Here is a 21,471-nt window from a genome sequence, read left to right as displayed (position 1 = left end):
ACACCATGTAGGGAGAACTTTCACTCATGCGTCATTGCAGCATGTGTTGATAGGCCTACTGATAGAATCTCTAATCTTAGACATGCTTTCTCCATTCAAATCTTATCTTAATATTATAATTATTCCACAATACTGATGATGGAGCAGTTCCTGGAGTGATATTATCACATATATGGCTACACATATTGCAGCTTTTCTAGCCTACCCAATAATAATGTGCCAAATACATCATTGCGCACATGTTACACATTATGGAAAATATTGAGGGGAAAAAATACAGATAGTAAAATACACTCAGTGGTGCTACAGAGTTCGTATGCTAGCTCGGTAGCTAGCTCAAGTACCTCGTCTGTTCTCCTTTTTGTTTTGTCAAAAAAAAATAGCATGTTACCGTAGTGGGGTTCTATTTTGTATATATTCATATTATTTAAACCACTTATGTGCAATTAGCCTATTAAAATGTGTATCTGACTCCATAAAGATAATTTAGCAATGTGCAAATGTTAGCAAACATATAACAGGGGTCATGACAAGGGGAAAAAAAACATTTTTCATAGTCAATCATTTCATTTTGCCTGTAATTCTTGAAGAACGTTAATAAGCAGCTTATTGACATACTGAAAATGTCATCCTGGCATGTTTTTGAAAAAAGGTAAAATGTCACAGTAGCTGATGTTTTTCTCAAAACATTGGAGTTAACGAGAAAATATGAATGTCACAGGATTGACCTTTTTCTGAATACATTGCAGTCAATGGGAAAAGATGAGTGTCACAGCATTCACGTTTATGTAAGGATCGACGCTGATAGACGAGAAGCAAGTACAAGGAGTGAACATTTAATTAACAACGGACATGGAACAGGACAGGACAGCGTCTGGACATGAAAAAACAACGCGCTATTGCGCGTCTTGAAGGGCAGCCTGGCACCCTCAAGCGCCAGAGAGGGAGAGCGGGAGCAGGCAAGACAGTACCCCCCCACCCCCTCTAGGAGCACCACCCGGCATCCCACCTGGGCGAGCCTGACGTGCTGGCCGAGGCATGGGCGCTGGCCAAGCCGGCTGGGGCGTAGAAGCCCGACGAGCTGGCTGAGGCATGGGTGCTAACGATCCGGCTGAGGCGTGAAAGCCTGACAATCCTGCTGAGGCTTGAAAGCCTGACCATCCCGCTGAGGCATGGGAGCTTGGCGAGCTGGCTGAGGTGTGGGAGCCCGATGAACTGGCTGAGGCATGACGTGGGATAGGCGCCTGATGAGTCGGCTGAGGCGTATGAGCCCGACAAGCCAGCTGAGGCATGACATGGGATGTGAACCTGCCGACCCAAACGGGGCAAGGAAACCTCTTGAGCCAGCTAGGGCGTGAAAGTCTGACGAGCCAGCTGAGGCAACTCCGGTTCCATCGGCGGTGGCACCTGGACCCGATGTCACCAACAAAACAACAAAACAAAAACCTCCCTGATGCTTCGTATGGTGGTGTCAGCATTCTGTAAGGATCAACGCTGGTAGACGAGAACCAAGTACAGGGAGTGAACATTTAATTAACAACAGACATGTAACAGGACAGGACAGCGTGTGGACATGAAAACATAATGACATTAATGCTGACACAGGGAACAGACTGAGGAGCAGACAGAAATAGGGAAGGCAATCAACAAAGTGAAGGAGTTCAGGTGAGTCCAATGAGCGCCGATGCGCGTAATAATGGTGACAGGTGTGCGTAACGAAGGGCAGCCTGGCGCCAGAGAGGGAGTGTGGGAGCTGGCGTGACAGATTATCGCAATACAATCAATACAATACTTTCTGTGGTGGTGGGGCAGCCAGCATAGAATACAGAGCGTAGGGGCTGGTAATGTTCTCTAGTTGCGCCATGATTGGCTCAGTGTTCTGTCACTTATGGGGACACTATATCACTGCAAAATTTAAATTCAATCCCCTTGAGTGCTGTCATAGACTTAAATTAGAAGTGCCCATCCAAGAAGGCTCAAGGTCATTGGTCACAGATCAAATTACGTCAAGTCACGTTATATCTACTGTAGCTTTGATTGGACTGATTATGTCAACATCATACTTTCAAAATCTTACCTATCAAGTTAGACAAGCAGTCATCACCATGCGTCAAGTCGGCAATCTACTGGCAATCCTTTTCAATTCTTGTCATATGAAGAGAAATTATGGATTAAACATATCAGTGCTCATCGGCCGTTGGACATAAACATTACACAACAAGTTGAAAATTGCAAATTCAACAATGAGTGCAAAGGCGTCATTGCAGCCACGAGTTCAATCCCAGGCTGTGTCACAGCTGGCTGTGACCGGGAGAACCATGAGGCGGTGCACCAATGGCCCAGCATCGTCCGGGTTAGGGGAGGGCTTGGCCGGCTGGGATGTCCTTGTCTCATCGTTCTCTAGCAACTCCTTGTGGCGTGCCATGCGCCTGCAAGCTAACTTCAGTCATCAGTTTGAAAGTGTGTCAAGAAGCAGTGCGGCTTGGCTGTCGACCTTCGCTGAGTCCGTAGGGGAGTTGCAGTGATGAGACAAGATCACAAGGTGCCCTGCAAAAGTATTCATCCCCCTTGCCATTTTTCCTATTTTGTTGCATTAGGGTAGCCTAGTGGTTAGAGCGTTGGACTAGTAACTGGAAGGTTGCAAGTTCAAACCCCTGACAAGGTACAAATCTGTTGTTCTGAACATATGCACACACCTGCCCCTGAAATCAAAAATGAAAAAAGTAACTTGTTTCAAAAATGTAAAAAATTTAAATGTAAAATTGGTGTGTGCATATGTATTCACCCTCTTTGCTAAGAAGCCCCTAAATAATTTAAATATATTGGAATGGCCTAGTCAAAGCCCAGCCCTCAATCCAATTGGGAATCTGTGGTATGACTTAAAGATTGCTGTACACCAGCAGAATGCTTCCAACTTGTAGGAGCTGGAGCAGAATTGCCTTAAGGAATGGGCAAAAGACCCAGTGGCTATATGTGCCAAGCTTATAGAGACATACCCCAAGAGACTTGCAGCTGTAATTGCTGCAAAGGTGGCTCTACAAAGTATTGACTTGACAAAGTATTGAATAGTTATGCACACTCAAGTTTTCAGTTTTTTTGTCTTATTTCTTGTTTGTTTCACAATAAAAAATATTTTACATCTACAAATCAAATGACACAAACCCCCCAAAAATCTATTTTAATTCCAGGTTGTAAGGCAACAAAATAGGAAAAATGCCAAGGGGGTGAATACCTTCGCAAGCCACTGTAACTACCAATTGGATAATATCAGGAAAAAGGAGGAGGTAACACCATGGGCCAGAAAAGTTTGAATACGTTGGCCATGCTGTCAATCGCGTTCAAAACAACTGGAAAATCAGAACTGGGAAATCTCAGACTTCAGTGAGTTCAAGACAACTGGGAACTTGGATAAAACAAGTTCTGACTGGGAAAATATGGAAAATAATTTTGAAAGGTCATCCAACTCGAAATTCCAAATCTGGATTTCGGGCCTCTTTCTAGAGCCCACATGAAGGACTGCCGCGCCACCTTCCTGTTCAAGTGAGCACAGCACAACAAGGTGAGTCCAAAAATGTATTGTATGCTGCTGTATAAGTGATGTAATATGCCAGGGAAATATCTAAACTGTAGCCAGAAAAGTAATACTAAGTGTATGTTGCATAGTAAGCTGTTAGTAGCCCATGTGCCTCACCCTAATAATTTGGTCCCTTTCCTCCATCATAACTTAGCCTACTGTTCTGACTTGATGGTGCACATGTAGCCTATAGCCTGTTTTAGAGAAATGTAATCCTCAAATATTGTAAGAGCTTTCATTGTCTGCTTCTATGCCCCCTTTATTTATCCTATGGTTCTGACTTGGTGTACACAGAGAATACTGTAAGAACGGGCCATGTTCTGAATTCTGTCGCTGTACATTTCAAACGTGCTGAACAAATAGTTATATTGACTACGTCCGTTATATTGACTACGTATAAATGACTTAATCTAAATTACGGATTGCCTCTTATCCGCTTGTTGTTCCATTATAACATAGTTTGTACCTCTCAATTGTCTCAAACCACATTTGTCTTGGGGCTAGGGGGCAGAATTTTCACTTTTGGATAAATAGCGTGCCCAATTTCAACTTCCTGCGACTCATGCCAAGAATATAAGATATGCATATTATTCATAGATTTGGATAGAAGACACTCTGAAGTTTCTAAAACTGTTTGAATCATGTCTGTGAGTATAACAGAACTTATGTAGCAGGCAAAAGCCAGCCTTTTTTTTACCTCTCTCTGTTCCCTACCTTGTCATTGCCAAGGGATATTTCTTAGGAACCTGCTTTCAGTTCCTACCGCTTCCACTGGACGTCACCAGTCTTTGGAATTGGGTTGAGGTTATTCCTTTGTGCAATGAAGAAGTAGGCCAACTAGGAACTGGGTAACACTTTTGTGAGTTGCGCAAGACGTGAAAAGTGGCGCTGGTTTGGTTTCATTCCTGTATTGAACACAGATTGCCCCGTCTACAATTTGATCGATTATTAACATTTAAAAATACCTAAAGTTGTATTATAGTAGTTTATAGGCAACATTTAAATATTTTGTAGTGACGTTGCGTTTTTGTAAGCTGTTTTCTTCTGGATCAAACGCGCTTTATATAATGCTCAAATGCATTAAGAAGGAAATAAATTCTAAAAATTAACTTTTAAAATGCACACTAGGTGCATTCCAGGTGACGACCACATGAAGCTGGTTGAGAGGATGCCAAGAGTGTGCAAAGCTGTCATCAAGGCAAAGGGTGGCTACTTGAAGAAACTCAAATCTAAAATATATTAAGATTTGTTTCACAATTTTTTGGTTACTGCATGATTCCATATGGGTTACAGTGCCTTGCGAAAGTATTCGGCCCCCTTGAACTTTGCGACCTTTTGCCACATTTCAGGCTTCAAACATAAAGATATAAAACTGTATTTTTTTGTGAAGAATCAACAACAAGTGGGACACAATCATGAAGTGGAACGACTTTTATTGGATATTTCAAACTTTTTTAACAAATCAAAAACTGAAAAATTGGGCGTGCAAAATTATTCAGCCCCTTTACTTTCAGTGCAGCAAACTCTCTCCAGAAGTTCAGTGAGGATCTCTGAATGATCCAATGTTAACCTAAATGACTAATGATGATAAATACAATCCACCTGTGTGTAATCAAGTCTCTGTATAAATGCACCTGCACTGTGATAGTCTCAGAGGTCCGTTAAAAGCGCAGAGAGCATCATGAAGAACAAGGAAGACACCAGGCAGGTCCGAGATACTGTTGTGAAGAAGTTTAAAGCCGGATTTGGATACAAAAATATTTCCCAAGCTTTAAACATCCCAAGGAGCACTGTGCAAGCGATAATATTGAAATGTAAGGAGTATCAGACCACTGCAAATCTACCAAGACCTGGCCGTCCCTCTAAACTTTCAGCTCATACAAGGAGAAGACTGATCAGAGATGCAGCCAAGAGGCCCATGATCACTCTGGATGAACTGCAGAGATCTACAGCTGAGGTGGGAGACTGTCCATAGGACAACAATCAGTCGTATATTGCACAAATCTGGCCTTTATGGAAGAGTGGCAAGAAGAAAGCCATTTCCTAAAGATATCCATAAAAAGTGTTGGTTAAAGTTTGCCACAAGCCACCTGGGAGACACACCAAACATGTGGAAGAAGGTGCTCTGGTCAGATGAAACCAAAATTGAACTTTTTGGCAAAAATGCAAAACGTTATGTTTGGCGTAAAAGCAACACAGCGCATCACCCTGAACACACCATCCCCACTGTCAAACATGGTGGTGGCAGCATCATGGTTTGGGCCTGCTTTTCTTCAGCAGGGACAGGGAAGATGGTTAAAATTGATGGGAAGATGGATGGAGCCAAATACAGGACCATTCTGGAATAAAACCTGATGGAGTCTGCAAAAGACCTGAGACTGGGACGGAGATTTGTCTTCCAACAAGACAATGATCCAAAACATAAAGCAAAATCTACAATGGAATGGTTCAAAAATAAACATATCCAGGTGTTAGAATGGCCAAGTCAAAGTCCAGACCTGAATCCAATCGAGAATCTGTGGAAAGAACTGAAAACTGCTGTTCACAAATGCTCTCCATCCAACCTCACTGAGCTCGAGCTGTTTTGCAAGGAGGAATGGGAAAAAATTTCAGTCTCTCGATGTGCAAAACTGATAGAGACATACCCCAAGCGACTTACAGCTGTAATCGCAGCAAAAGGTGGCGCTACAAAGTATTAACTTAAGGGGGCTGAATAATTTTGCACGCCCAATTTTTCAGTTTTTGATTTGTTAAAAAAGTTTGAAATATCCAATAAATGTCGTTCCACTCCATGATTGTGTCCCACTTGTTGTTGATTCTTCACAAAAAATACAGTTTTAAATCTTTATGTTTGAAGCCTGAAATGTGGCAAAAGGTCGCAAAGTTCAAGGGGGCCGAATACTTTCGCAAGGCACTGTATTTCATAGTTTTGATGTCTTCACTGTTATTCTATAAAGTAGAAAATATTTTAAAAATACAGAAAAAACCCTTGAATGGTGTCCTAACTCTTTACTGGTACTGTAAATAGAGGAAGAAATAATATAAATGAATAAGATGAAATAAAATTTGATTAATTAATTAAATAATTGTTTATCTAATTATGTGTGCATTATTTATTTATCTATGAGTCCATTTATTTATTCATTTATTTTTTAACTATGGCAGGTTTGGTCCAGCATACCCTTAAGATGCTTTTGGGAGACCAGGCCCTGATCATTTGCCCAATCCTTCTGCAAAGTAGATAGATTGGAAGGCACGCATTTTGTATTGCTGAGTACTGAAGTGCCTCTAAAAATCAAGGTTTCAATGTATGTTTTCTCTGTCACCAAAAGGTGGTAGTGTTGCATAACATTTATCATCCAGTTGACAGTTTTCAAAATGGAATCCAACCAGACATTCCAAACACAAAACACAGGTAAAAGAGAGTAATGTGAGCCCATAATGTGACATGTTAGCATGACAAATGGCTAGAATGTTCAGTAGCCGATATATGATACATTTTTTATCCTCTTAAGAGATCGCTGACAGTTGAGCAAGTTACACAGTTGTAATCCAAGTGTATTGCAAATGTTCAGAGTTCAGAGTTCAAATCAAATTGTATTTGTCACATGCTTACTTACAAGCCCTTAACCAACAATGCAGTTCAAAAAATATAGTTAAGAAAATATTTACTAAATAAAGTAAAAATATAAAATCCAAACTAACACGAAAATTACATAACAATAGCAAGGACATATACAGGGTCAATGTGCGGGAGTACAGGTTAGTCGAGGTCATTTGTAAAGTGACTATGCATAGTTAATGGGGGGGGGGGTCAATGTAAAAGTCCGGGTGGCCATTTGATTAATTGTTCAGCAGTCTTATGGCTTGGGGGTTGAAGCTGTTAAGAAGCCTTTTGGTCCTAGACTTGACGCTCTGGTACCGCTTGCTGTGTGGTAGCAGAGAGAACAGTATAACTTGGGTGACTGGAGTCTTCAACAATTTTTTGGGCCTTCCTCTGACACTGCCTACTATATAGGTCCTGGATGGCAGGAACCTTGGCCCCAGAGATGTACTGGGCCGAACACACTACCCTCTGTAGCGCCTTACGGTCAAATGCCGAGCAGTTGCCATACCAGGCGGTGATGCAACCGGTCAGGATGCTCTCGAAGGTGCAGCTGTAGAACTTTTTGAGGATCTGGGGACCCATGACAAATCTTTTCTGTCTCCTTAGGGGGAAAAGGTGTTGTCATGCTCTCTTCACAACTGTCTTAGTGTGTTTGGACCATGATAGTTCGTTGGTGATGTGGACACCAAGGAACTTGAAGCTCTCGACTCGCTCAACTTCAGCCACGTTGATGTTAATGTGGACCTGTTCGGCCCTCCTTTTGCTATAGTCCACAATCAGCTCTTTTGTCTTGTTCACATTAAGGGAGAGGTTGTTGTCCTGCCAACACACTGCCAGGTCTCTGACCTACTCGCTATAGGCCGTGTCATCGCTGTCAGTGATCAGGCCTACCACTGTTGCGTCATCAGCAAACTTAATGAATGTGTTGGAGTCGTTCTTGGCCATGCAGTCGTGGGTGAACAGGGAGTACAGGAGGGTACTAACCATGCACCCCTGAGGGGCCCCAGTGTTGAGGATCAGCATGGCAGATGTGTTGTTGCCTACCCTTACCACCTGGGTTCAGCCAGTCAGGAAGTCCAGGATCCAGTTGCAAAGGGAGGTGTTTAGTCCCAGGGTCCTTATGTTAGCGATGAGTTTTGTGGGCACAATGGTGTTGAACGCTAAGCTGTAGTCAATGAACAGCATTCTCACATAGCTATTCCTTTTGTCCAGGTGGGGAAGGGCAGTGTGGAGTGCGATTGAGATTGCATCATCTGTGGATCTGCTAGGGCATTATGCGAATTGAAGTGGGTCTAGAGTTTCCGGCATGATGGTGTTGATGTGAGCCATGACCAGCCTTTAACAAAGCACATCATAGCTACCCACGTGAGTGCTATGGGGTGGTAATCATTTAGGCAGGTTACCTTCTCTTTCTTGGGCACAGGGACTATGGTGGTCTGTTTGAAACATGTAGGGATTACAGACTCAGTTAGGGAGAGGTTGAAAATGTCAGTGAAGACACTTGCCAGTTGGTATGCGCATGCTTTGAGTACACATCCTGGTAATCCACCTGACCCTGTGGCTTTGTGAATGTGTACCTGTTTAAAGGTCTTGCTCACATCGGCTACAGAGAGCATGATCCCTCAGTTGTCCGGAACAGCTGGTGCTCTCATGCATGCTTGAGTGTTGCTTGCCTCGAAGCAAGCATAAAAGGCATTTAGCTCATCTGGTAGGCTCACGTCCCTTTCTCTCACCTGTCCCTTTGTAGTCCGTAATATTTTTCGAGGCCTGCCACATCCGACAAGCATCAGAGCCGGTGTAGTAGGATTTAACCTTAGTTCTGTATTGACGCTTTGCCTGTTTGAGGGTTCATCTGAGGGCATAGCGGGATTTCTTATAAGCATCCTGATTAGTGTCCTGCTCCTTGAAAGCAGCAGCTCTAGCCTTTAGCTCGGTGCGGATGTTGCCTGTAATCCATGGCTTCTGGTTGGGAATTATACATATGGTCACTGTAGGGACGACGTCGTCGATGCACTTATTGATGAATCCGGTGACTGAGGTTGTATACTGCTCAATGCCATTGGATGAACCCCAGAACATATTCCAGTCTGTGCAAGCAAAATAGTCATGTAGCATAGCATCCGAGTCGTCTGACCCCTTCCATATTGCGTGAATCACTGGTACTTTCAGTTGATTATCTATCTAAAGTGACAACCATCCAATGTTTGTGACAGATCTATCACCTGCCAAATGTAACCCCTGCACATAGAACCCCTGCTTCCCTCCATCAGGTGGAGGTGACACATGACAATGTGGGCAAACTCCTGCTGTTCGGTGATCATGATCCACCTTGTACTCCCGCGGCTCTGCACATGCCTGCAGCTGAAACTCAATGTTGATACCCTACAGAGAAACTTTCAGATCCTCTTAGTTTGGTTGATGTTATATGGGCTACAGTATAATGTTACAGAAAATGTCAAATATTTTCACAGTGGTGGCCCTGAACCTGCATGGAAAGTGGTGGTCTTTAAATTATGTTCAAGACATCCAGCAAATCCAGATCTGGTCTTGTGATGGTATGTTATTTTCATTTGCGCTTATGTCCTCTATGGTAAGTAATTGGCAATGGTGTCACTAAATATAGGACTTCCCATTACCTTCATGTTTAGATGGGATAGGTGCACATATATTAAATATAATACCGTAAATGCTATCTTTTTACATGGTTATTACATCTAAAGGGTGCATGTAATAACATGCAAAGGCCCCTCCATACCCATACATACATCAAATGAGGTTTTAAACCACTGAATGGGTTTTTTATCTATGTGTTCAGGATGGCTTAGATGTGTAGGTCATTCACAGGGGAAGTCTGTTACAGAAAGATATACTGTTCCTGCTTAGATTATTTTGGGAGTTTTTGAAAGGTTGGGGAAGAGATTTAATTCTGAGGGAATTTGGCAAAATTCTATGGCACAATGGAGAGGCAGTTGGATTCTGCACCATCAAAAAGAAAGGTAAGGCATTGTGTTTGATTCCAATTTGCTGCCAGGTCTTTTGATCAATCAGATCAGATCTGAAAAAGATGTGATTGGTCAAAAAACAATTAATGAGGGAAAAAAATCTGAATTGGGCTGCCTATGTAAACGCAGTCAAAGGGCCCGTTTCACAGCTAATGCGAGGTGACGCAACAACTAATGGCTGAGTGTTACATCATCGACTGTGTACTCGATTGACAAATTGCTATTACATGTGGTTAGCTGATACTTAAAATACCAATCCAGGCGTTACTAGATTTGTCAGGCATCAGCAAATTCTAAGCATAGGAAAATGCCCATCGATTCTCATCGCAATTTCTATTTAGAAGAGGGAGTGTTGCTATGTCAACACATGTTATGTGGTTACCTGATATTGAAAATAGTAAGGCTGCACAGGAAGTTGTGAAAATCAAAACCATTACCTTATGCTCTTGGTTTACACAAAAGGCTCGGTATTGTACATGTTGAATTTGGGTGAGACAGAATTAGGGGAAAGTGTCACATTCAATCATCCCATTCCTGTTTTCAAGTCAATAATTTAAAAAGCTAAACAGTGTAGGGAGGAATACATTTTTCTGTTGCATATGTTTTTAATCATTTTGTCAAAGCAACATAATGTATAATTGGCTCTTTCAGGAAGTCTGTGTGGTGGATGCACAAATCAAAGCTATCAGCTTCCTGTTCTTGGCACTGTGCGTGAGGACTCAGTGGAGGAGGAAAGGTATGGCACTGCAGATCCTGACAGACTAAAACATCCTTCCCCAATGAGGAAGTGATAGGAATCAGCTGTACCATATCCCCAAGCATGATTAAAGGTGGGTCAGTATTAGAAATTCAAAGGTCAATTATGTCAATGCTGGTTGTACCATGGAAAGATCGCTGAATTTATATTAGGACAAAGTCAGGCAGTGGCGTGTATTCATGGATGCCAAGGAAAGCCAGGCTTACCCGAATATTTGACCAATAAAAAAATACAAAATAATTGATCTTATCTTTATCTGCCGGAGAAATCATCTGAGCGAGGGAAACAGCACCCCTCTGTCTCAGTATGTATAGCCCATGTTTCTGATGCTGTCTGGACCAAAAGAATATAATGTATAACTGTTGCCACAGTAGCATTTGATTGAGGGATGCCAGCAAACATTTGACCTCCCTTGATAACATGATGAAACCCGCGCACTGCTCTGTCCAGTCTCAGTTCTCTTTATTAAGTTTTTCATATCGACCTTCATCAGAGCTTTTATGAGTATTTTTCATTTTCACCCTTATATAGACATTGTAGCCTCCCTTGATAAAATAATAATAATAATAATTAGCCAATCAATGTTGAGCTGAGCTCAACTGTGGGTTGTCCCCGTGCAGCAAAACACCCCCCAAAGGAGGCCAGATTGGATTTGGCTTCAGACCAATCAAATCACTTCCTTTGCAAAACATCATTTTCAGAAAAAGTTGTCTGTTTCTGGTGTGCTTGTGTCAATGTCCTGCAGTAGCTATCTTGATAAATCGGCCCTTTCCTAAACCATGGATAGAGATGGGGATTTGGACTTGTGTTTTTGACTTAATTCTCTGTACCATACATTAATATGTTGTGCCACTGGCCTGAGACAATTAAACTTAAATATGTAGCCAGATATAGCCTAGTAGGCTCACATTAACTTGTTAGCTAGCTAACTTAGCTTGTTCATTGCTGCCCATGCGAGGAAGTCAGGCAAGCAAGCATTTTAGCTAAGTAGCTTATGACAACAAAAACTAAGAGTGTCCTGTATGACATTGCCATAGACTGTTTTGGCAGCATGAAAGAGAGGAGGATGGAATTGGCTTTAAACTAATCTACAAGTACCATGTCTACAAGTAGCATGAGTAAAAATAATAATGTTTTACTCGCGCACACATACACGTGCACACATACACACACACACACACACACACACACACACACACACACACACACACACACACACACACACACACACACACACACACACACACACACACACACACACACACACACACACACACACACACACACACACACACACACACACACACAGAAATCAGTACCATGGATAACCACATGATATTTAGCAACATTGATTGGACTAACTTGTTTTTGGTATCATTAAGACTGTTTTTAGTGTATTAAACTAAGCATATATAGCCTTGTTGAATTGATGATGTTTAAGTTGAAGTGGTGCTGGAATAGCAGAGGCAGTGCTCCTGTTGTCTTTGTGCTGACTTGCGGTAACTCTGTGGTTCTAAATCAGTAGTTGTTTGGTAAACTGTTGAAAACACTAACTTGCTTGACTGTTATATAACTATTTGAATGCAATATTTGCTTTGTGGACTTCACTGGACAGATGTTGCTTTCTGGTTTTGTGATGAAACAAATGTGTAGTTGAATTTATTCCGCCACTGTGTGTCTTTTTGTTGTCACCGTATTGTATATCACGTGACGTATGAACGAATCAGTTATAGAGCAAACAACGCAATCATCACAACATACAGTACCATTGAAAAGTTTGGACACACCTACTCATTCAAGGGTTTTTCTTTATTTTGACTATTTTCTACATTGTAGAATAACAGTGAAGACATCAAAACTATGAAATAACACATAATAATAACACAGACTGTGCTAAGCTGTCATCAAGGCAAAGTGTGGCTACTTTGAACAATCTCAAATATAAAATATATTTTGATTTGTTTAGCACTTTTTGGGTTACTACATGATTCCATATGTGTTATTTCATAGTTTTGGTGTCTTCACTATTATTCTATAATGTCGAAAATTGTTTAAAAAAAAAATTAAACTTGAATGAGTAGGTGTGTCTAAACATTTGACTGGTACTGTAGGTTGCAATATGTATTTTTTACTGGCTTGGCTACCTCAGTGATTTTACCCACACACCGCTACTGCAATCAGGTAAGTTTTTGGTGGTGCCAGTCATGTTTCAGTGTAGAGATGGCACATGCTATCACTAGGTTGGATGCACAACAATTTATGGTGTGTTATGAAGGACTGTTTACCTAGTCCCAAACTGAGATTTCTTGGAGCCAGGAGAGGATGGGTAGAGTTCACATTAGCTGTACTTTATTTTACAGGAAGGGACTAACCTAATGGATCTTTAAACATAGACCCACACTTTTAGATGACACTACATTTTAAATAATGCTAGCCAGCTTGTCATCTTCAAAAATGTTGAGGTAACACTTTCAGATAAAATGTAACCATGTTACACCATGTTCCAAAATGTTAACAATGTGAGGTTTTCTCAATGAACATGTACATATTACCTCAACCTACCTGTTCCCATTGACTCGGTACCGGTACCCCCTGTATACAGCCTTGCTATTGTTGTTTTATTGTGTTTTTAAATTTTTTACTTTATTTTATTTAGCAAATATTTTCTTACAACTCTTATTTCCTGAACTCTGCGTTGTTGGCTAAGGACTTATAATTAAGCATTCCACAGTAAGGTCTACTACACCTGTTGTATTCGGCGTATGTGACAAATAACATTTGATTTGATTTACAGTAAACGCTTTATGGAAAATTCAGGACAAATTCAGGACAACATCAAAGTTACCCCATTCAACCCACAGTGATATTGTATTCAGCCCACTGGGCACACACTGGTTGAAACAACATTGTTTCCAAGTCATTTCAATGAAATTATGTTGAACCAATGTGGAATAGATGTTGAAATGACTTCTTTACAAATTGGGAAGTCTCAATTCCAGGAAACTGTCCATTGTATGTCTCCTACTCCTCTCCAGTGTGCAGGAAATACCTGTTGATGTGCCAGAAACAAAGGGATCGGCTCTGTGAGGAGGAGGTTCCTGGGGGCTGACGCCAGAGATGGAACACATTGCTGAACATACAGCTCAACCGCAACACAAACAGAGGCCATTTCTAGGTCTGAATCAGGGTGCACCAAGGCAAACGTTGTGTGTTAATGTTAGACAGACAGACATCACTATAAACATAACATGGTCTCTGAATTGTAAGACAAGAAAGAACACCTTGAAAGCATTCCGCTTGTGAATAGGATTATGTTTAATTATATTATGTTAGGATTTAATAGCTTTTTTATTTCCATGTTAGTTTCATTCATTTTCAGTGTGAAGTATCTTTGTAAAGTTGGGTTGTCTTTGTAGGTTCAAGTGAGAAGCAATGTCCAACAACATTGAAGAAGAAGCGAAACAATAACATTTGAGAAAAAAAATCGGACTTTTGCCTGGACATACAATGTATTTTAGTGACTTGGGGTCCATAACAACAAATTTAGCAACCACTGGATCTTGTAATTAAGACCATTTCTAAGATGTAGGAGGAAAAAACGCCTTGTATACATGGGTTAGGGAATCAATGTGTAATCAAATATATTCCATCTGATTTAGCCTACTTTTCTGAGTAATGTGTATTCATGACTGTACTATCTGCCTCTTGCCTAACACTTCCCTCAAGTAGTAACCTGATTATAGGTTTGCTGATGGGTTGGCTGCCGCCAGTGATGCAGCATCTTGTGATCACCACAGGAGTAAAAGAGTGAGGCCACCGGCAGACAAGGCTGACAGGAGTGCTAATTCCAAACGGACTGGGACATTAGATTAAACCTGAGCACAGATGGAACATGGTCCTCAGAAGACTTCGGGTCATGGGTTTGATGCAGTATGTCATTTGTAAAGGACATACAAGATAATTTGTGTCATTTGTGATTTTGAGCAACTGTAAGGTGTTGACTAAGGCTAGAATAATCGATTTTCAAAACTAAGTTTATAATTTTGTGACCTGAATTGCAGATATGTCAATTTTATATTCTGCTTAACAAATGTATAAGATCCTCACTGCGGTTACATGGGTTTACGTTTCTACATGTTTACTGCTTTGTATTCATTCTGTCCTGCCATCTCATGACTGTAGTTGGATGTTAAAAGTAAGTGGCTTTGCAGGGCAACCTGTTATTGTTATAAGGCTATTTAATTTATTTAATTGTTCTACTCTGCTATCCAGTAGTCCTACTGTTGGCTGTTTGTACTATGAAAGTATGACTGCATGAGGACCTAGGCCTACTTGGATTTCTAGGACTCCTAATTTGTCAGTTTACAACATATTGTGCTGATTTGGCAGGGAGATTTCTGTTTCATACATCAAAAGCAGTCAAATCCACCAGAGAAAATGTGATGCTAAAGGAATGGAAATAGAACCAAACTTCAGTGATACCAAAAAGGTCAACACAGGTAATCTCGTCATCATTCAGTGAGTATTCTTATCCACTTCATACAATGATATGAATAATCTTACAGTCGGATGATTCACAGATTATTTTGTTTAAAGATATCTTATTGGTACACTTTACACTGAGACACCTATAAAGGGCTCATCCCAGCTCCTCCAAGGACTCTCAGAATAATGTAAAAATGTACGTGCATGCATGTGCCACGATACTATATTTTTTGTAAAACGACTCTAGCGGTGCTGTCTGTTGGTTACTACCACCATGCAGAGGTGGAGGAGAGATTGACTCCCTCACTGAGGTCCAGCTGGAAAACCTAGTGACCAAGGAGGATCTGGTGAATGTGACAGGGAAAAACTGTCCCAGTGGGACCTACACTTTTTGGCACCCAGAGGGAGAGATAGACAAGATCGAACTAGAAACAGGCCAGGACATTCGACTGAAAACCAAAGGCAATGGTCAATTCAAATCTAATTTTATTTGTCACATGTGCCGAATACAACAGGTGTAGTAGACCTTACAGTGAAATGCTGAATACAACAGGTGTAGTAGACCTTAGTGAAATTCAAGTCCTTAACCAACAATGTCAGAATAATAGTAGAGAGAATGATTTATTTCAGCTTTTATTTCTTTCATCACATTCCCAATGGGTCAGAAGTTCACATACATTCAATTAGTATTTTGTAGCATTGCCTTTAAATTGTTGAACTTGGGTCAAATGTTTTGTGTAGCCTTCCACAAGCTTCCCACAATAAGTTGAGCGAATTTTGGCCCATTCCTCCTGATAGAGCTGGTGTAACCGAGTCAGGTTTGTAGGCCTCCTTGCTCGCACACACTTTTATTGTCCTTAAGCCATTTTGCCACAACTTTGGGAGTATGCTTGGGGTCATTGTCCATTTGGAAGACCCATTTGCGACCAAGCTTTAACTTCCTGACTGATGTCTTGAGATGTTGCTTCAATATAGCCACATCATTTTCCTCAGTCATGATGCCATCTGTTTTGTGAAGTGCACCAGTCCCTCCTGCAGCAAAGCAACCCCACAACATGATGCTGCCACCCCCGTGCTTCACAGTTGGGATGGTGTTCTTCAGCTTGCAAGCCTCCCCCGTTTTCCTCCAAACATAACAATGGTCATTATGGCCAAACGGTTCTGTTTGTTTCATCAGACCAGAGGACATTTCTCCAAAAAGTATGATCTTTGTCCCCATGTGCAGTTGCAAACCGTAGTCTGACTTTGGCTTCTTCCTTGCTGAGCGGCCTTGCAGGTTATGTCGATATAGGACTCATTTTACTGTGGATATAGATACTTTTATACTTGTTTCCTCCAGCATCTTCACAAGGTCCTTTGCTGTAGTTCTGTGATTGATTTGCACTTTTCGCACCAAAGTAAGTTCATCTCTAGGAGACAGAACACGTCTTCTTTCTGAGCGGTATGACGGCTGCGTGGTCCCATGGTGTTTATACTTGTGTACTATTGTTCATACAGATGAACGTGATACCTTCAGGCATTTGGAAAATACTCCCAAGGATGAACCAGACTTGTGGAGGTCCTGAGGTCTTGGCTGATTTCTTTTGATTTTCCCATGATGTCAGGCAAAGAGGCACTGAGTTTGAAGGTAGGCCTTGGAATGCATCCATAGGTACACCTCCAACTGACTCAAATTATGTCAATTAGCCTCTAAAGCCATGATGCCTCTAAAGCCAAGAAGCTTCTAAAGCTATGACATCACTTTCTGGAATTTTCCAAGCTGATTAAAGGTACAGTCAACTTAGTGTATGTAAACTTTTGACTCACTGGAATTGTGATACAGTGAATCATTAGTGAAATAATCTGTTTGTAAACAATTGTTGGAAAAATTACTTGTGTCATGGACAAAGTAGATGTCCTAACAGACTTACCAAAACTCTAGTTTGTTAACAAGAAATTTGTGGTGACTCCAACCTAAGTGGAAGTAAACTTCATGACTTCAAATGTACATGGCGGTGGAGTTAAAGTTACTATGCATAGACAATAAACAGAGTAGCAGCAGCATAAAAGAGGGGTCTGGGTAGCCATTTGATTAGCTTTTCAGGAGTCTTATGGCTTTGGGGTAGAAGCTGTTAAGAAGCCTTTTGGAACCAGACTTGGCGCTCCAGTACCGCTTGTCGTGCAGTGGCAGAGAAAACAGTCTATGACTAGGGTGGCTGGAGTCTGACAATTTTTAGGGCCTTCCTCTGGACACCACCTGGTATAGGTGTTCTGGATGGCAGGAAGCTTGGTCCCTGGGATGTACTGGGCCGTACGCACTACCCTCTGTAGTGCCTTGCGGTCAGAGGCCGAGCAGTTGCCATACCAGGCAGTGATGCAACCAGTCAGCTGCAACCTCTCGATGTTGCAGCTGTAAAACCTTTTGAGGGGGAATACGCTTTGTTGAGGATCAGCGTGGCAAATTTGTTACCTACCCTTACCACCTGGGGGCGGCCCGTCAGGAAGTCCAGCATCCAGTTGCAGAGGGAGGTGTTTATTCCTAGGGTCCTAAGCTTAGTGATGAGCTTTTATTGCCCATTAATTTGTAAGTTCAATGTTCCTTTGAAAAGTAGAGAACTCAGATTTTCATATTAAAATACATGTCAAACAAAAACCAATGATGTCAAAGTTAAACAAACCAAATATGCAATAAGGACTTATTTTAACTATTTCCATGCAGATGCAAATGTTGGTAACAAAATGACAGTTGAAAAATAAAACGTACATTGCTTACCTAAATGATTCCAATGCATGGAAAACTTACATAAACACATTCACTTCAAGAACAGTACAGATGCAAAGTTTGGGAACAAAATGACAGTTTGTGCTGTTTGTGACTTCATTCTGTTACTTTGCATCTGCACTGTTCTTCAAGTAAATGTGTTTGTAAGATTTTCTGTGCAAAATGTTAAAAGTTGTCCTTGTGCACAGAGTTGTATGGTTTGTTTAACTTTGCAGTCATTGGTTTTTGTTGAGCATACATTTTGAAGTGAATAATCTGAGTCTCAGCACCACCCTGTCACTGTGGAATTTCCAAGCTCTTAGTACTAACAGCATTGTGTACTTAGTTGTCATCTGCCCGTTCAGTTTCCTTGGCCAAAGTCGATGGAGGCACAGTGACCAAGTGCAATTTTGCAGGCGACGAAAAGGCAGGAGCATCGTGGACAGACAAAATAATGGCCAACAAATCAGATGTCAGCAACGAAGTTGAAGGGACAAGGCGTGGGAGCAGATGAGGAGGGATGGGTAAGAGGAGCAGGGGATTTCTGAAGCACAATTTATTTGCTTTCCACACATATTTAGTCCTTGTTTACAGTAATCACATAGGGAATAATTTAGGTAATCAATGTACGTTTAACTTTTCACCTTGTTATCTTTGGGAAAACATGTCAAGTTTTATCTACAGCACAGATATGATCTACAGCAGGGATGGGCAACTGGTGGCCCATGGGCCCTTGGATGAAATGATTTACTGTTGTGAGTTAGAATAGTTGGTTGTACATCAGCAGTTTCTCTTATGTCAGTCACTGATAGTTAATTTGTCCATGTCAGCTAACATTTTTTAGATTGTAAGTTAGTTTAGTAGCCAGTTATCTAAACTTATCATGGTCGAATTACTGGACCGGGGATCACCCATAGATTTGTTAGTCAGTCTCACTCAGATATCATATTAAAAACTGCAAAATTTCTCTCCACCCTATGGCAAAATGTGTAGAATTGCAGGAAATTTGCCGTAAAACAAATTATTTTCCTCTCTGTCCCATGGCAAAATGTGTAGAATTACACTACTGGTCAAAGGTTTGGACACACCTACTCATTCAAGGGCTTTTCTTTATTTGTACTATTTTCTACATTGTATAATAATAGTGAAGACATCAAAACCATGAAATAACACCTATGGAATCATGTAGTAACCAAAAAAGTGTTAAACAAATCTAAATATATTTGAGATTTTTCAAATAGCCACCCTTTGCACACTTGGCATTCTCTCAACCAGCTTCATGAGGTAATCACCTGGAATGCATTTCAATTAACAGGTGTGCCTTCTTAAAAGTTAATTGGTGGAATTGCTTTCCTTCTTAATGCGTTTTAGCCAATCAGTTGTGTTGTGACAAGGTAGGGGGGGTATTCAGAAGATAGCCCTATTGGTATTATAGTTTTGATGTCTACACTATTATGTATAAAATAGTAAAAAATAAAGAAAAACCCTTCAATGAGTAGGTGTTAAAACTTTTGACCAGTAGTGTATATCAAACTTGTTTTGAAACTGCAACATTCTCTACACCCTATTGCAAAATGTGTAGAATTGCACAAAATGTACTCTAAAACTTAAAAACAATAATCTCCGCTGTCAAGAGGAGGGCCAAGAAGGGGAAGATGTGGGTACGCAGACCCACGAGCAACTGCGGGCCCTCATTAGTTCAGATTTTTTGTGGTCCCCACACCGATCACAGTTGCCCATCCTTGATCTACAGTCTAGTCACTGAACATAAATTATAGCTTTTTCTCTGTACTGTATATCTTTTATGACACCCCATTTCAATGTTTGGCCCCTATCACCCCTATTTGACTGCCATTTCTATCTTAGGATGATTGGGGAGATGAATAGAATTGCACAGCGTCCAATGTTGCTTGTGCAGCATATGCACACAGAAGAGGAAGTGAGGCGTTTAATTTTTAATGTTGTTTTTTATTCTGCATGTAATATAGACTCTAAAAGACGCTGACAAATCTTGGTATTGTAGAGTACCTTTGATATAGGGGTGTAAAGCCTCTCTTTGGTAATCATCATACATGCTTTACCCCCTCTACTAATCGCTCTATTGAAAATGCATCATTGTCTGTAGAAGGGTACAAATCACATGTATAAGGTTAACCTTGTAATAAAGCTAATGGCAATTTATTTGATGGTGTCGTTGTTCTAATGATGTGTCATCCAAAATGTAAACCATCACTTGGGTAAGAGTGATCATGCAAGGATGGAGTTATAGCTTTGAGTAGTAAACGTTGCCTGCTAATCAGAATATCTGCATGTGTAAAGTAGCCACTTACAGTGGGGCAAAAAAAGTATTTAGTCAGCCACCAATTGTACAAGTTCTCCCACTTAAAAAGATGAGAGAGGCCTGTAATTTTCATCATAGGTATACTTCAACAATGACAGACAAAATGAGAAAAAATCCAGAAAATCAAATTGTAGGATTTTTAATGAATTTATTTGCAAATTATGGTGGAAAATAAGTATTTGGTCACCTACAAACAAGCAAGATTTCTGGCTCTCACAGACCTGTAACAACTTCTTTAAGAAGCTCCTCTGTCCTCCACTCGTTACCTGTATTAATGGCACCTGTTTGAACTTGGGAGCAATTATTAGGAAATTATTAGGAAATGGAAGACACACAAGACCACTGATAATTTCCCTCGATCTGGGGCTCCACGCAAGATCTCACCCCGTGGGGTCAAAATGATCACAAGAACGGTGAGCAAAAATCCCAGAACCACACGGGGGGACCTAGTGAATGACCTGCAGAGAGCTGGGACCAAAGTAACAAAGCCTACCATCAGTAACACACTACGCCGCCAGGGACTCAAATCCTGCCGTGCCAGACATGTCCCCCTGCTTAAGCCAGTACATGTCCAGGCCCGTCTGAAGTTTGCTAGAGAGCATTTGGATGATCCAGAAGAAGATTGGGAGAATGTCATATGGTTAGATGAAACCAAAATATAACTTTTTGGTAAAAACTCAACTCGTCGTGTTTGGAGGACAAAGAATGCTGAGTTGCATCCTAAGAACACCATACCGACTGTGAAGCATGGGGGTGGAAACATCATACTTTGGGGCTGTTTTTCTGCAAAGGGACCAGGACGACTGATCCGTGTAAAGGAAAGAATGAATGGGGCCATGTATCGTGAGATTTTGAGAGAAAACCTCCTTCCATCAGCAAGGGCATTGAAGATGAAACGTGGCTGGGTCTTTTAGCATGACAATGATCCCAAACACACCGCCCGGGCAACGAAGGAGTGGCTTCGT

At 41.2% G+C, this 21,471-nt stretch overlaps 1 pseudogene; it reads left to right on the top strand.

Moving 5' to 3' along the window:
* Positions 1-3,508: 3,508 nt before the first annotated feature.
* Positions 3,509-18,713, top strand: LOC112253463 (annotated as a pseudogene).
* The last annotated feature ends 2,758 nt before the right edge of the window (positions 18,714-21,471 follow it).

This window comes from Oncorhynchus tshawytscha, linkage group LG06 (assembly GCF_018296145.1).
Source record: "Oncorhynchus tshawytscha isolate Ot180627B linkage group LG06, Otsh_v2.0, whole genome shotgun sequence".
Lineage (NCBI taxonomy): Eukaryota > Metazoa > Chordata > Actinopteri > Salmoniformes > Salmonidae > Oncorhynchus > Oncorhynchus tshawytscha.
The sequence above is the reverse complement of the archived record's forward strand: the minus strand, read 5'-3'. Positions and strand labels throughout refer to the sequence as shown.